Genomic DNA, 10,762 nt, shown 5'->3' on the forward strand with positions numbered 1-10,762 from the left:
TACCAGAGTTTTGATTTCAGTGTCTGTAACTGGCTTATTCATAATTGGGCTTCCCTCGTAGCTCAGTTGGTAAAGAATCTGCTTGCAATGCAGGAAGCCCAGGTTCAATCCCTGGGTCAGGAAGATCCCCTGGAGAAGGAAATGGCAACCCGCTCCAGTATTCTTGCCTCCAGAATCCCATGGACAGAGGAGTCTTTCAGGCTATTGTCCACGGAGTTGCAAGAATCAGACATGACTTAGCAACTAAATCACCACAGTCTTGGAAGGTTGAATTTTTCTAAGAATCTGTCCATTTCCTCTAGGTTGTCCATTTTATTAGCATAGAGTTGTTTGTAATAGTCTCTTATGATCCTTTGTATTTCTGTTGTAACCTCTCCTATTTCATTCCTAATTTTGTTGATTTCATTTTTCTCCCATTTTTTCTTGATGAGGCTGGCTAATAGTTTGTCAATTTTGTTTGTTTTCTCAAAGAACCAGCTTTTAGTTTTATGCATCTTCATTGTTTCCTTCATTTCTTTTTCATTTATTTCTGCTCTGACGTTTCTTTCCTTCTACTATCTGTTTTTTGTTTTTTGGTTGTTGTTGTTTGTTTGTTTTGTTTTGTTCTTTTTCCAGATGCTTTAGGTGTAGAGTCAGGTTGTCTGTTTGATGGTTTTCTTGTTTCTTGAGGTAGGATTGTATTGCTATAAACTTCCCTCTTAGAACTGCTTTTGCTGCATGCCATAGGTTTTGGGTCATAGTATTTTCATTGTCATTTGTTTTATTGGGATCTTTTTATTTCCCTTATTTCTTCAGTAACCTCTTCATTACTTAGAAACGTATTGTTTAATCTCCATGTGTTTGTGTTTTTTGCAGTTTTGTTCCTGTAGTTGATATCTAGTCTCATAGCATTATGATCAGAGAAGATGCTTAATATGATTTCAATTTTCTTAAATTTACTAAGGCTTGATTTGTGACCCCAGATGTGGTCTATCCTGGAGAATGCTCCATGTGCACTTGAGAAGAAAGTGTATTCTTTTGCATGTGAATGGAAAGTCCTGAAGATATCAATTAGGTCCATTTGGCCTAATGTTTCATTTAAGGTTGTGTTTCCTTATTGATTTTCTCTTTTGATGATCTGTCCACTGGTGTTAAGTGGGATGTTGAAGTCCCCTAATATTATTGTGATACTGGCAATCTCCCATTTTATGTCTGTTTTTATTTGCTTTATGTATTGAGGTGATCCTGTGTTGGGTGTATACATATTTACAATTGTTATATCTTCTTCTTGGCTTGATCCCTTGATTATTATGTAGTGTCTTTATCTCTTGTAATATTATTTATTTTAAAGTCTGTTTTGTCTGAAATGAGAATTGTCACTTGGGCTTTCTTTTGATTTCCACTTGCATGGAATATCTTTTTCCACCCTTTTACTTTCAGTCTGTATATGTCTCTAGGTCTGAAGTGGGTCTCTTAGTAGACAGCATATATATAGGTCTTGTTTTTTATCCATTCAGCTGTCTGTGTCTTTGGTTGGAGCATTTAATCCATTTACATTGAAAGTAGTTTTTGATATATATTTCCTATTGGCATTTTCTTAATTGTTTTGGGTTTTTGTAGGTCTTTCCTTTCTCTTGTGTTTACTGTCTTTATAATTCCTTTTAGTATTTGCTGTAAAACTGGTTTGGTGGTGCTAAATTCTCTTAACTTTTGCATGTCTGTAAATCTTTTGATTTGTCCATCAGTTTTGAATGAGATCCTTGCTGGGTAGAGTAATCTTGGTTGTAGATTTTTTTTTTTTCTTTCAGTTCTTTAAATATATCCTGCCATTCTCTTCTGGCCTGCAGAATTTCTGCTGAAAGATCAGCTGTTAATCGTATGGGTTTTCCCATGTATGTTACTTGTTACTTTTCCCTTTCTGCTTTTAATATTCTTTCCTTGTGTTTAATCTCTGTTAGCTTGATTAGTACGTATCTGAACATGTTTCTCCTTGGGTTTATCCTGTATGGAACTCTTTGAGCTTCTTGGACTTGATTATTTCCTTTCCCATGTTGGGGATGTTTTCAACTATGATCTCTTCAAAAATTGTCTCAGTGCCTTTCTTTTTCTCTTCTTCCTCTGGGACACCTATAACTCATATATTGCTGCATTTAACATTGTCCCAGAGGTCTCTGAGGCTATCCTCAATTCTTTTCATTCTTTTTTCCTTTATTCTGCTCTTCATCAGTTATTTCCATCATTCCACCTTACAGTTCATTTATCCATTCTTCTGCTCAGTTATTCTACTATGGGTTCCTTCTAGAGAGTTTTTAATTTCAGTATTGTGTTATTCATCTCTGGCAACCCACTCCAGTACTCTTGCCTGGAAAATCCCATGGACGGAGGAGCCTGGTAGGCTGCAGTCCATGGGGTCGCTAGGAGTCAGGCACAACTAAGCAACTTCACATTCACTTTTTACTTTTATGCATTGGAGAAGGAAATGGCAACCCACTCCAGTATTCTTGCCTGGAGAATCCCAGGGACAGAGGAACCTAGTGGGTTGCCGTCTATGGGGTCGCACAGAGTCGGACACAACTGAAGCGCCTTTGGCAGCAGCAGCAGCAGCATGTCCTTGTTAATTTCATTAACTGTGTTAATTGCTTCTTGCATTTTCTCTATTCTATTTTCAAGGCTTTGGAACATCTTTACTATCATTATTCTGAATTCTTTATCACGTAATTTCCTCTTTGTTTATTTGGCCTAGTGATTTTCTACTTTGTTCCTTCATTTGTGGTATATTTCTCTGTCTTTTCATTCCATTACCCCACCCCCCCACCACCACCACCCTGACTTAATCCATTTGAGGTGTCCTTTTCCCAGGTTTACAGACTAGAAAACTGAGCCAGAACAGAGTTTCAACTGTGGAATATAGCAAAGAAAATATAATAAACTAACATATATGGTGTAAAAAGTAGGAGGAAAAAAAAAAGCAAAGATAAACAGATGTTTGTGAAAAAGATTTATATATATTAAGGAATTCTTTACCATCTGAGCCCAGATGGTAAAGAATCTGCCTATAATGTGGGAGACCTGCGTTCAACCCCTGAGTTGGGAAGATCCCCCTGGAGAAGCTGCATAGCAACCCACTCCAGTATTCTGTCCTGGAGAATTCCATGGACAGAGGAGCCTAGCAGCCTACAGTCCATGGGGTTGCAAAGAGTCATACATGACTGAGCAACTAAGAACACAAACCGTAGGGAAAGAACAATAAGAAAAACAGTCAAGCAGAACAAAAACAAAATTTTAAAAGTCACAAGGAAGAAAAACAATCTTTAAAGAAAGTTTTACAAAAGAGAGAGAGAGAGAGAAAAGGAAAACTCCACAGCATTGCAAAAAGCCAATACAAAGGTATGTAGGGAGGATTAAAAGTGTGATTTAAAACAGAAAAAGAAAAAGTTTCTCCAGGTCCTAGATCACATTTCTTAGTTTTGGTATCTGCCCTCTGTGAGTGGGGTTGGTCTAGTGTTTTGTGATGGTTTCCTCATTAGGGGGACTTGTGCCTGTGTTCTGGTCAATGGAGCTGGATCTTGTCTCTCTGAAGGGCAATGCAGTGTCCAATAGAAGGTTTTGTTTGGGGTGTCTATAGGTTCAGTATGGCTTTGGGCAGCCCTCTCAGCTTTGGCAGTGATAGACACATCTATTTCCACAGCCACGTCAAAATAGCCCCTCAGCACATCTTCACTGTTGTCAGCCCCCTACGTCTCCCCAGGGTCTTTCCCAGAGCCTCCGCCCCCTGGTCTCACCCTATGCTGCAGGCCATAGCTTGCTAGCTAGAGGCTTCTATGTGGGTCTCTTGGTTCCCCTAGCTCACTCTGTATGCTGGAGGCTCCTGTGTGCTTCTCTTGGCACAGAGTCTGCCTTCTGCTCAGCGGAGACTTGTGTGCATATCTCTCAGCTCCCTGCTCCAACCCTCTTAGCAGGGCTAAGACTTGTGAGCTGTTCATGGGCTGAGAAGTGCAGCCCTCTCTGTATTTTGCCTTTTGGGCCCCCAATTTGCATGGCTCTCTAAGGTTCTGCAGCTTCCCCTTGTTTCTGCCTGTGAAGGATTTCCCAGTGCATGAACTTCACAACACTCTCCCTCCCTTGGGGCACAAGCTCCTGTCCTGAAGTTCTCTCTAGGGCGCGCATACTTTTTTAATGTCTTTATCTTTTCTCCTACCTCATTCCAGGGAGTTTAGCTTGCTTCTTTGGAAGCCTGGGGTCTTCTGCTGTCATTTAAGAGGTTGCTTTGTAGGAGCTGTTCCATATCTTGATAAGTTTTTGTATCTGTGGGGAGACTGGCCATCTTCATCTTACTCTCCTGCCATCTTCGTCTTACTCTCCTGCCATCTTCTTCTGACACTCTACTTCCCTTATTTTAAAAAATTCTTTTTTTTTTTTTCTATTAAGCTTGGGTAATTGTTACTACTTTTCCAGTTCATTGAGCCATTCCTCTATACCATCTAATCTACTGTTGACTTTTCTGCAGTGTATTTTTTATTTCAGGTGTTGGATCTTCAACTCTGTTTAAATTCTTTATATTTGTCACTTGTATATACTTTCTTATTCCTCGTTCTTTGAACACCTTTATGACCATCACCTTGAAACCTTTATTAGTGACCTTATTTTAAGTAATATGTCAGGCCCTCTCTATGCACTGATTGTCAAACGTGGCAACAGGGGGATCCTAGAAGATTGATCTCTTGTGCCTGACTCAAGTCTTTATCTTGTGCCTGACTCAAGCCCTTCATTTCTCCCAGTGTTGGATCCTGTGGGTGCTGTGTGACCTTCTTCCTGTCCACATCTTTCTTGGAACTAGCCCTGTGCTGCCACCCACCTGCTGTCTGCCAGGCACTCACTGGCACTAAACAACAGACAGTCCTGAGTATGTTTGAATCCCAGAGAGAAGGACCTGTCTCAGCATATGGAATCTATTCCTCAGGCTGAACACCTGCTCCTCTTGATTGTACAATCTACTTCCAATTGTATGTAAGGCAGTCAGTTCAGTTGCAGTCGTGCCCAACTCTTTGCAATCCCATGGACTGCAGCAGACCAGGTCTCCCTGTCTATCACCAACTCTCAGAGTTTACTCAGACTCATGTCCATCGAGTTGGTGATGCCATCCAACCATCTCATCCTCTGTTGTCCCCTTCTCCTCCTGCCCCCAATACCTCCCAGCATCAGAGTCTTTTCCAATGAGTCAACTCTTCGCATGAGGTGGCCAAAGTATTGGAGTTTCAGCTTTAGCATCAGTCCTTCCAAAGAACACCCGGGACTGATCTCCTTTAGAATGGACTGGTTGGATCTCCTTGCAGTCCAAGGGACTCTCAAGAGTCTTTGCCAACACCACAGTTCAAAAGCATCAATTCTTTGGCACTCAGCTTCCTTTATACTCCAACTCTCACATCCATACATGACTACTGGAAAAACCATAGCTTTGACTAGACGGACCTTTGTTGGCAAAATAACGTCTCTGCTTTTTAATATACTGTCTAGGTTGGTCATAACTTTTCTTCCAAGGAGAAAGCGTCTTTTAATTTTATGGCTAGTGTCACCATCTGCAGTGATTTTGGGGCCCAAAAAACCAGTCTTTCACTGTTTCCCCATCTATTCTCTATGAAGTGATGGGACCAGATGCTGCGATCTTGGTTTTCTTAGCGTTAAGTTTTAAGCCAACTTTTTCAAGCTCCTCTTTTACTTTCATCAAGAAGCTCTTTAGTTCTTCTTCACTTTCAGCCATAAGGGTGGTGTCATCTGCATATCTGAGGTTATTGATATTTGTCCCAGCAATCTTGATTCCAGCTTGTGTTTCCTCCCAGCCCAGCATTTCTCATGATGTACTCTGCATATAAGTTTAATAAGCAGGGTGACAATACACAGCCTTGATGTACTCCTTTCCTGATTTGAAACCAGTCTTTTGTTCCATGTCCAGTTCTAACTATTGCTTCCTGATCTGTATACAGATTTCTCAGGAGGCAGGCCAGGTGGTCTGGTATTTTATGTAAACTACTAGTTATGACCAACCTAGATAGAATATTAAAAAGCAGAGATATTACTTTGCCAACAAAGGTCTGTCTAGTCAAGGCTATGGTTTTTCCAGTGGTCATGTATGGATGTGAGAGTTGGACTGTGAAGAAAGCTGAGCACTGAAGAATTGATGCTTTTGAACTGTGGTGTTGGAGAAGACTCTTGAGAGTCCCTTGGACTGCAAGGAGATCCAATCAGTCCATGAGTTTGGATGAATTCTGGGAGTTGGTGATGGACAGGGAGGCCTGGCATGCCGCAATTCATGGGGTTGCAAAGAGTCGGACATGACTGAGTGACTGAACTGATTCACCAAATTCAAGGTTTCCACAATTTTAACCATAGATGTGTCCTCTTTCCTATTCCTATAAAATCATTTCTGATGTCTCTGGCCCTGTCTTATCCCTTATGCAAGCATATTATGCTATCTTCAGCTCAGTTCAGTCAATCAGTTGTGTCTCTTTGCCACCCCATGGACTGCAGCACGCCAGGCTTCCCTGTCTATCACCAACTCCTGGAGCTTGTTCAAACTCATGTCCATAGAGTCGGTGATGCCATCCAACCATCTCATCCTCTGTGAGAGAGTCAGTTCCTAGACAGGTTGATAAGAAGTCTGTTGTCCCTGAGGAGAATGGGGTCTGGGGCTGGTCTTGGGTTCTCAAGGAGGACAAACTTTTTTTTCTTTAAGCCCAGAGCTAATAATCACACAACAAAACAACTCAGCTTAAACTCTGTACTAAGGATTATATAACAATGTATCCTGCTTGAGGACATGTTTCTCCTTCTTGAGAATCTTCTGACTAATCCTGTTATTTTCAAACGTAAATTGTGGGAGCGGGTCTAGTAAGATCTTGACAACCTTGAGACATTCTTTTGATTTCCTGTAATAACTAATTGAAAACGTATACAGCTCCCTTGCTAACACACTAGCGAGTGGGCATTCTCAGTCCCCTTCTGATGTCTATGTCAGAACCTTTCTCTGTCCCTTGTTCACTTTAATAAAACTCTGCTACACAAGAGGTCTTGAGTGATCAAGCCTGGTCCCTGGTCCTGAAGCAGAATCTTATGCAGAGAGCACGAATCTGATGTCATTCACCATAAGCTATCATCTGTGGTCCCCTTCTTCTCCTGCCTACAATCTTTCCCAGCATCAGGGTCTTTTTCTAAGGAGTCATAAGGGTCTTTTCTTTGCATCACATGCCCAAAATTTGCTATTTTATTGAAGATAAACTTCTATAGCATTTCACCTGAAGAATTTTTTGATATTTTGAAAAAACACATAAATAAATGTGACTTCCACGTATTAAACTACCCGTGTAGTTATCCAGGTGACAAAGCTAGGATAATAGCAAGATTTCTTCCCCCTAACACAAAACCTGGTTTATTGCAGTATTTTTCATCTTAGTAAATGATATTACCATCCTTTCAGTTGCTTTGGAAAGATAAAATGTGAGTTAGAAAAGAGTGATGAAATTTTTACACACTGTTTACTTTTGAAAAATAGCATAATTTATCTACCAAAAATGGGACTACAGACAGGGCCTACTAAAGGTCCTCTACATCATGCGCTGACACCCCAGCTTGCTCAAACATGGGGCAAGGTCTTGTTTTCCTGTACATTCCAGTGAAAGGTCAGTGCTGGGAAGTCTGATGGCTGCTCCAGCCTGGTCATGGAAGCACCCCTCTTAGCACCCGTCAGTCATATTTTCCTTCTTTGCTCCATCCATGTTTACTCCTTGTGGGCAGTGGGGTTAGCCATGATGAGTAGAGTCACAAAGAAAGGCCTTTGAGAGATGAATCTATATAAAAATAGTAGAGAATCACATAATGCCAGGCAGGGGGGCAGGGGTTGTCATCATGGCCTAAACCTGGATGGTCCAGTGAACGACAAACCATTTAATGCGACAGAAACAGTGTCTTCACTCTTAGTCCTGTGAAGCTAGAAGTGAAAAGAAAGAAAGAGAGAGAAGAAAAGAAAGAATGAAGGAGGGAGGAAATGTTGGAGGGAGGGAGGAGGGAATCCTTTGGCCAAAACAACTGACAAAATTTACTACTTTGCTTTGAAGGAGTGCTTCTTAGGAATCTCTTGGAGCCTGTTACCTCTCCGTTTTCTTCAGTTAGGCCACAGTTATTTCTGTAGAATCTTAATAAGTGGAGTGGGCATAGGGTGGGGAAAAGTGGTTATCAGTGCTAACTGACCTTCAGGTCAGGTCTGCTCTGGAGATCTGCTGTGGAGAAGTAGCCAAAGTATGGAGACAACTTCAGGTGCTTCCCTGTCACTGGAATGTACAGGAAAACAAGACCTTGCCCCATGTATCTAGAGGACTTTCTTCAGAAACAAATGTCCATGGCTCAGGGGTGAAAAACATTTTTAAAATTAACATTTTGCAAAGCAGAATTGAAGATAAAATATTAAGACTAAAAATTGATACTTATTAGAAGTCTAGCAAAAGTAAAAGTCAATGAAATACATTTAAGAAAGGAAGTTGATAATAAAGAAAAGGAACATGAAGAGGATAATATTTTAGATACTGAAATAAACTGATAAAAGGAGCTACACCTAGAGCTTGGGGAGATTTGAGATCATGCTGGTCTTATTTACAACATAGCACCTAGAACACAGTACTCTGTACATATTTACCGAATAATTTTTGAATTATAAATAGAACCACTTTTTGAAAGGAAAAAAACTCTAAGAACTTGAGCTAAGAGTATAAACACGAAAAGTCAAAGAAAAGTAAGATTTTAAACAAGAGGAAGAGAGAAAAGGAAGGAGCAGAACGAGTGAAGTGGGGGAGAGGAAGAGGCCACGAAAGGGGAAGGGATGGCTTTGCCATGGAACTGGGAGCAAACGATGCAAATGAACGTCACACGTCATGGCGATGACAAACTGTGAAGCAAACCTAAGGGGCTGATTAACTTGACAGAATATAACCATAACAAAAACCAAACCAAAACAAAAACAAAGAGTAAGAAGGGAAAAGGGGGAAGTCCTAGAGTTGTGAAGATGACAAAGATAACGAATGAAAAATACTTACCACCATGCTCTTAGAACTTCACCAAACTAGTAATTAATTATTGCACATCTAGGCCTACAGCTGCCCTTAGTAACAGAAAGTCATGGTGGAGCTTAGTTTTTACTTGGTCAGTACATCTTGCTGTCACCTTCAGTGCTCCAGCAGCCTCCAGGGCAGATAGGTTGGCCTCATTTGCCTTCCAACCTAAACTTTTCCTTGATGCCTTCAGGTCAAATCATATATGTCACATGCTATCTATTGCACAGAACTATCCTTAGGGATTGTTACCATGACAATCACTAGGCAACACTAGTGCCATCCACTTTAGAGACTCTTCTATGCTTAGCACTGTCCTAGGGACTACTGTCCTCATCTACCAACAAGAAAGTAGAGAGAATCAGTCCTTTAAGCCACTCTCAGACCTCGGTTTACATTCTTCTGCCTTTTCCTTTACTGGCTAACTTATGAGTGGTCAAACATGGCCCTTCCTCTGGTTTTTAACCCAGGATATGCATTAGAATTACTTGGAGATCTTTTTTAAGAAAGCAACCAATGCCCGGGCCACTCCACTTCTTGTTATGAAGCATAGGGATGGTTAAAAAAAAAAAAGAAACAGGAGGAGGAGCTAAGATGGCAGAGGAGTAGGATGGGGAGAACACTTTCTCCCTCACAAATTCATCAAAAGAACATTTAAACGCCGAGTAAATTCCACAAAACAACTTCTGAATGCCGGCAGAGGACATCAGGCACCCAGAAAAGCAACCCAAGTCTTCGAAAGGAGGTAGGAAAAAATATAAAAGACAAAAAAAGGGACAAAAGAGGGAGGGACGGAGTTCCGTCCGGGGAAGGGAGTCTTAAAAAGAGAGAAGTTTCCAAACACCAGGAAACCTTCTCACTGCTGAATCTGTGCTGAGCCTTGGAAGCAACATAACAGGGAGGAAAAATAAACAATTAAAACCCGCACATTGCGAGCCCTACGGTAATTCCCCCAGCGGAGAAGCAGCGCAGATGCCTGCATCCGCCATTAGCAAGTGGGGGCTGGGCAGGGGGGAGGTGCGGCGCGGGCTGCATCGCAAGAATCTGGCCTGAATACCCCAAGCGCTATCTGAGCGAAATAATTTGGGCTAGCAAACCAGACTGTGGGATATCTACCACGCGAAAAGCCAGCCCTAACCTATGACACCGCCAGGCCCATGCACGGAACAAAGGACTGAACAGAGATAGCCGGCGGCAGACCATCCCCCTCCAGTGATAGGCAGCCAGAGCCGGAAGGGGACAATCGCAGCCCCAGAGAGACATTATCTATAAAATTGTAAGCAGGCTTCTTTGCTAAAACTTCTTGGGGGTCTGGACGGTCAACATCTGCCTGAGAAGGTGTGCCGGTGCACACCTAGATAACAGAGCGGCGGGGAGGCGATAAGTCGCAGCAATCGCGCGCGCCAAACATCTCATCACCTGAGCTGCTCGAATCTGGGAAGGGCACAAAACGCAGGCCCAACCAAGAGTCTGCGCCCCTGAGGAGTACCCGAGTGCCTGAACCTGAGCGGCTTGGACCTGGGAAGTACAGGCAGGCCAGGGCCGGCCACGGATGGTTCCCGGCGCAGCAACCTAGAGCCTGAGCAGTGTGGGCAGAGAGGCTACACGCGCCGTGAATGGGGGTCAGACCCAGTGTGGCTGAGGCACTGCGAGCACACGCCAGGGTTATTTGTTTGCAGCATCCCTCC

The sequence above is a fragment of the Bison bison genome, unplaced genomic scaffold (assembly GCF_000754665.1).
Source record: "Bison bison bison isolate TAMUID 2011002044 unplaced genomic scaffold, Bison_UMD1.0 scf7180017864102, whole genome shotgun sequence".
Taxonomy (NCBI): domain Eukaryota; kingdom Metazoa; phylum Chordata; class Mammalia; order Artiodactyla; family Bovidae; genus Bison; species Bison bison.